This window comes from Xenopus laevis, chromosome 4S, assembly GCF_017654675.1.
Source record: "Xenopus laevis strain J_2021 chromosome 4S, Xenopus_laevis_v10.1, whole genome shotgun sequence".
In the NCBI taxonomy this organism is placed as follows: domain Eukaryota; kingdom Metazoa; phylum Chordata; class Amphibia; order Anura; family Pipidae; genus Xenopus; species Xenopus laevis.
In genome coordinates, this window is record NC_054378.1 from 92,886,375 (window position 1) to 92,893,845 (window position 7,471).

Here is a 7,471-nt window from a genome sequence, read left to right on the forward strand (position 1 = left end):
ATGTGGTGTTTCTTTTGACAGAGGACTCAGAACAGCATTATTTTGAGGGTTTACTGGTGTATTTATATAGGCCTTTCAGATGAAGCTTACTTAATTTTAGCCTTTCCTTCTCCTTTAAAACGCTTTCCTTTTTTGGTGGTACTGTTCCTTTAAGGCTAATGGCACATGGGTTGTAAATACGCCAGTTAAGGATAGCTGCCTTCTGGCCCCCGTATATGTGTGTGCTCACAGTTACAGGATCTGTGGAAACACTAAATATGCATCTTCACACCAAAATCAGTGTGATGCCACCTGATCCCATTTCTGTCAGTGCAAACACATACAGGATGTGGAAGGCAGTAGATTGGCTTTTCTCTGCTCAATTATGGGTCCTCACCATATATTCACCATCAATTGGCCTCCTACACAGACCAATAAGCTGCTTACTTGGTTGCTATCTAATTCTATACAGATTGTATTACTTTCTATTCAAAAAAGTAGGCAGAATTATCAAATTCTATTGTCCCTCTCCTGTGATCAGTGGCTAATGATAGACACTTCTACTGTATTTGCTCTGCTGCTGTGATCTCTGTAGGTGACCTATAGAGTTTCTCCCTAGAGCAGCCAGGCATGCTGTAGCTATGATACTCCACTACATCTCCCCTTAAGCTTTGCCTTTAACGAATAACAGAAGTTGATAAAAATAATACAGGATATACTGTTCCATTGGGGGGGGGGATGTGAGTACAAGTGCTGCTTACCCTGTGTATAAATATCTAGATGTATACATGGTTCTGTAAATATTCTATTGACGTGTTACTCATTGGCTGCACCAACAGCTCAGACACTTTTAGGTTCAAATAAATTTGAAAATATGAGACAACATGGATAACAGATGAAAACAGCCTCCTAGATTGTCCTGAAAAGATTTAATTAAAAGGTATAATTAATCAATGAGAATTGGGCTTTTATGCGTACAATAAAATACAACAGAAAAATACAGTTTGTTTTAAGGAAATAAAATCAGCATTTTGTTAAATAAAACATTGATTTGTCAGTCAATTGTAACTATCTGTTTTTGCTTGTGTGGAAAATAAAATATTCTCTTTTAAATTCTGCTTCTGCATATGTTTTTTTAAAATTCTTTCGGATTCATCAATTTTATTAGATAAAAATAAATATAATAAAGCATATCACACTATACCAACTTAGTGAAACGCAACACACCATTCTTCTGCATATGTTGCCACCAGTTATCATTTGTAATGTTTGAGAATGTCATATACTGAGAACAAGGAAAAGAAACAGCAGATGGTGACGGATCTACCTTTTCCCCGCATGTCATTGTTGTGCCAATAGTATATTTGTTAACCAAGACAGAGCAGAATTTGGTAATATTTACCAAATAAATGCAGATACAATATTTTTTTATTCTAAGCAGTATTTCATCCTGGTTACTCCTAAAACCACCCCTTAGAGCCAATATCATGAAATGTGGTTAGCATTGGGGGTCATTTATAAACACTAGGCAAATGTGCCCAGAGGCAGTAACCGATGGCAACCAATCAAATTGCTGCATTCATTGTTCTACTTGCATCTGGCTTCAAAAAGCTAATCACTGATTGGTTGCTATAGGTAACTGCCCATGGGCAAATTTGCCCAGTGTTAATAAATGAGCACCACTAACTCTAAAGAATGTTTAGACCTTCAGCTCCTTGCTTTTACAAAGCTCCTTTAGCTCCTTTAGCTTGTACAGGTACTACATCAATGGTACTAGGGACTTAAAGGGATTGTTCACCTTTGAGTTAACTTCTGGGGGCCCATTTACTTAGCTCGAGTGAAGGAATAGAATAAAAAAAACTTGATGATTTTTTTGGCTACTTCGACCATCAAATTGGCTACTTTGACCTTCGACTACGACTTTGAATCGAACGTGTCGAACTAAAAATCGTTTGACTATTCGATAATCGAAGTACTGTCTCTTTAAGAAAACCTTTGACCCCCTATTTCGCCACCTAAAACCTACCGAAGTGCAATGTTAGCCTATGGGGAAGGTCCCCATAGGCTTTCTAATGTTTTTTAGGTCGAAGAAAAATCGTTCGATCAATGGATTAAAATTTTTGCAGTAAATCCTTTGACTTCGATATTCGCAGTTAAAGGATTTACATTCGGTTAATTAACCATCGATATTCGACCCTACGTATATCTGCCCCTTAGTATGATGTACGAGAGTGATATTCTGAGACAATTTGCAATTGGTTTTCATTTTTTATTATTTGTGGTTTTGGAGTTATTTAACATTTTATTCAGCAGCTCTCCGGTTAGCAATTTCTGGTTGCTAGGGTCCAAATTACCCTACCATGCACTGATTTGAATAAGAGACTGGAATATAATTAGAGAAGGGTCTGAATAGCAAAATGAGGAATAAAAAAAGTCACAACTTTCAATAAATTTGTAGCCTTACAGATCATTTGCTTTTTAGATGGGGTCACTGACCCCAATATGAAAGCTGGAAAGAGTCAGTAGAAGAAGGCAAATAATTAGAAAACATTGAAAACATTGATGAAGACCATTTGCAAAGTTGCTTAGAACATACTAAAAGTTAACTTAAAGGTGAGTTACCCCTTTAAGATGAACAGCGCAGCCATCATGGGAGCCAGACCAGGTAAAAAACGCTCAGGAAAAGGAGGCCGACTAGAGAATCTTTGGTTTAGCCAACAGGTTACTGGACACCCTTTGTGATTTATCCATTTGTTTTTAACTATTTGTAAGTGCAATACTTATCTTATTAAAAAAACTGTTTTACACTATTATTGCTCCTGCTTCAGAAGTGTTAATAGATGTGAGGCAGAGACCGGATAGTGAGACTAATGGTTGTTTGATATGTGCTACCTCATATAAAGTGATTGTGATGCCCAGTCACACTTGGATTTGTTGAATCTATATGGAAGAATTGTTTTTGGGATATTTCTCGACATCGCTCATTTTTGCACAGACACAATTTGTGTGAATACATTTGGAGGTGTCATGTAAAGTTTTGGTGAAGTGTTAAATCACCAGTTTTCCCCAGGGTGGTGCAATTCTAACTTTAAATACTACACTATATTATCATTTTTGTTTGTTTTGTTCAAATCCCGTCAGCTTTAGCACTGCAGATTATTTATATAATATTATATAATCTTATATACTTTATTTGGAATATTCCTCTTTTGTAGGAATTCTGCTTATGGCTGTCCATATTTACTTAGAGGAGGTAGGAGCCTCTCTGGGTCCTTCTGGTGTAGTTACTAGAAATCCTTCATCTCTACATGCATTCCCCCCCCCTGAGTCCTGCATTGGTTCAATTGGAAAGACCTGTGTCTGACCCAGTTCCACTGACCCCTAACCTGACCCGCACCCACCACTAAACACATCCCCCTACCCAGAGCCACTACCCGACATAGACCCTATAAGTCAAACTTACCTTACGACATCGTAGTGATGTCATCGTAGACCAGAAGTGATGCCACTCCACATCCCATTCATCCGGAAAGGTAAAAAAAAATGCCTGCAGCACTGGGAAGAGTGGGAGGGACCAGTCCCACATATTTGCTGGGTACTCAGGTGGGTTACCCGCGGACTACCTGCACGGTCAGGGAATCAGGGATTTTCTACCCAGAACTCTACCGATTTGTGGGTATTCCACAGGTACCTGACCCACTGCAGGTCTCTACCCCCCTCCAAAAAAATATAAAACAGTTTACTTAAAACATTCTGATGTAGCTGAGGCAGGTTGTGCTATGATTCATGCCAGCACATAGTATATTGTATTTTGACACATCTCATAAAACTAAATTGTGTCCAATATCATCCACTTCCAGCTTTACCAATATTGTTTGCAAAAAAAATTCGCTCATCACTATTTGCAACTAAACAAAAAAAAAGTATGCTCAACTGCTAAGAAGTTTCTGTCTGTAAGTTTTATAGAGAGGGACTTTCACATGTTGTTCCTACTGGCATTGGTTGTTGCCTGGCTGTTGAAATGCAAAAGCATTGTTAGTGATCATGAAAACAATGTATTTTATAAAATAAAATAAATGCAACCCCTAAAAAAAAACAACAGAACCAGGGTTTTATTTTATTGCATTTTATTCATTATTGCCAACACACAGACTTAAATTAATCAGACACAGACTACCAGCTTCTGAACACAAACACATACATAACAATTTTTTTTTTTTTCAGCAGTTAGCACACTTAACCCCCTGAACTCCAAGGGGGACAAATTATAGGGCCTTGAAAAACACTGTGAAAAAAAACTGTCCCAGAACTAAAATGGTAGAGAAAGTCAAAGTAAATACTAAGACGTTTATGTAATAAAAGACACTGGGGGTTAGTTATCAACACTGGGCAAATTTGCCTGTGGGCAGTAACCCATGGCAACCAAATTCTACTTTCAGCTGGTTGAACAAAGTCAATCACTGGCCCGTGTTGATAAATGAGCCACACTAAGTTTGCTCAGGGCCAGTAACATATATTAACCAATCTGCAGGTAGCATTTTCTGGTGATCTGTTTAAAAACATCTTATTGATTACGATGGGTTTCTGCTCCTGGGCAAACTTAGGAGGTTATGTGATAAAAGGCACTAAGTTTGCCCAGGAGCAGTCACTCAATCACTGCTCTGCTTCATATTGGGAGGAGCATGGTATATCCCATATAGTATATGATGTCGTTTTACAATTCACTCACCAGCCCCGACAAAAGATCTTGTTATGTCAGTTTTGGGGGCTTTTAGGAATAGGAATCCAGCAGCTGGGCAACTCTTTCAGCTCAATTAAACTTACTTCCAAGGGCCCTTACACAGGGGCAGTTTTACCTGTGCTCCCCTGCATTGCGCTTTCTTCCGTTCAGCCGCAGGGGAGCGCAGGAGTACACTAAGTCAATTATTCAGAAGGGGGCTGTACTCACACAGATGCATGTATGTGCCAAACGCAGGTCAAATGCAACATGCTGCATCCTAACCTGCATTTAGAGCTTAAATGCGTCTGTGTGAATACAGCCCCCTTCAGAATAATTGACTGCATCTACTCCTGCGCTCCCCTGCGGCTGAACGGAAGAAATCCCAATGCAGGGGAACACAGGTAAAACCGCCCGTGTATAAAGGCCCAATACTTGCCAATACTGCCTTTCAGTTTGAACCTTATTTAACAAACATCAGGTGCAGTACAAAGCACAGAACTGTGCAGTCATGCAAGTTGCACCTATATTGATGGAGGGGAAACCAGTAAAGCAACCCACCAGTAAATCACATACAAGCTGCAGCACACACTACTTTGCAGGAGCCCCTGCCGAGTTTCTGGGGGGTAGTGCCTCATTGTGGGTAAAAAACACAATGGGCTGTGTGTTTTTTTTACACCTTGTAAATAAGCCCTTATGAGTTATAAAATATATACATCCTATGCCTGTAGGGTTGCCACCTGGCTGGTATTTTACCCGCCTGGCCGGTAAAAATGATGGTTGATCCCAATGTTATTAATAGGGAAAAAAGATAAATATATAGGAATAGGAATTTTTTTCCAGAAAAGGTGGCAACCCTATATGCCTTTAAGGGGCTTAAACATTATATGGCAGAGCAGCCGACTGCCTTAGGAAGGGAAAGGATTGGCTGTTAAATAGTATTGGTGTAGGTAGAAATCAATCACTTTCCAAGCACTATCCAACAGCCGGGGTCATTTAGTTTTTTATAAGTAGAGGACTTGTTTATTATCATAGGTGCCAAGCTGCACAAGTATAGCTTTTTGTATACAAAACCTGGTGTGCAACTTTTTCTTTGCTATCTGGATAATTTTGCCAGTGAAGATACCACCCAGGTAATTGACTCAGTTAGATATGCATTACGGTGTGCGTTAAGGTCTTTTGCACTGTATATATATATATATATATATATATATATATATATATATATATATATATATATATATATATATATATATATATATATATATATATATATATATATATATATATATATATATAGTCAAATGTAGCAGATAGCGGCACTCACAGGATTTGCAACAAATTCCAGATTGAAAAAATCTTTATTGAAGCTCAACGTTTCGATCCCCCACAGGGATCTTCGTCAGGAGGGAAAAACAACGACGAAGATCCCTGTGGGGGATCGAAACGTTGAGCTTCAATAAAGATTTTTTCAATCTGGAATTTGTCGCAAATCCTGTGAGTGCCGCTATCTGCTACATTTGACTTTATTATATATTGGCAGGCACCCAGGTTTTCAACATTGGAAACGGTGTGCACCTTGGGACAGTGTATATATATATATATATATATCTTAGCACCTATTTTAATAAATACTATACCTCCCAACAGTTTGGAAACAGAAAGAGGGACAAAAAGATTTGCCGCGGGAGAAATGTTTTTGACCATGCCCATTTTTGACCACACCCCCTAATTATCATGTCTATTTTACAAAATCTGTCAGATTATGAATGTTTGAACACATTTCTGTGGTTTTTATGTTATTACAGTTTTGCTAATGAAGGTGAATTGCCCTTTAAGCTGTGAGTCTAAGTTCTCCCAAGAGACCTGCTTATCCTAAATTGCTTCTTTGCTTATCTTAAATTGTTACAAAAGTATTGAAAGTGCACCTGGTGGCTGTTCTGTGCTCTCTACCAAAAGCCAATTAACATTGTGTTTTTTTTCTGGCTGTTCAGAGCAGGCGATCAAAGTGAACATCGGGACATTTCAGCAAAAATCCGGAACTGCGGGCTGAAATCAGGACTGTCCCGCTCAAAACGGGACAGTTGGAAAATATGAAATACACCCCATAGAAGTAGCTAATGATATGCAACTAAATAGTCCTATTTTTATACACAAAACCTACATTGTCTTAAATATACAGATGACTTATGTTTATATGTCTCCTTATCATACAGAGATATAACTGATAGTGAGAATATTCCATGTAATGTTCTATGGCAACAAAATCTGCCTAATAAGAATAGTCAGAAAGTATACTTATTGAAAAGGAAATATACCCTATATAGAGTTTTTATATTTGGGGTGGGGATACATTACATTAGAGCTCACCCACTTTCTTTTCATTCCTATGTGAGTTTTAAAAATTGTCAATGGATGAAAGTTAGAGTTCACCATTTGAGAAACGCACTTCTAAAAGTGGGTGAGCTTTTCTGTGGTGAGCTCTAATCTCTGATTCTCTAATATGCCCCTTAGTGTTAGAGGCATCTATTTATTTAATATTTATTTAATTTTATATAATTTATTTAATAAATTATAGTTTGCCATTGTCACCAGTTTTCTAAACACAAACACAACCTTATCCTTGGTCATTACCGACAGTACAGCAGACTGCACAGTGTTGTGCTACCAGGACATTAGAAAGAGCTACTTATTTGGTGCTATTAGACATATTTTGTCTAGGTGTTTCTTTTATTAAGGGGCAGTAAATGTTTCCATAGAACCAGATGCAATTCA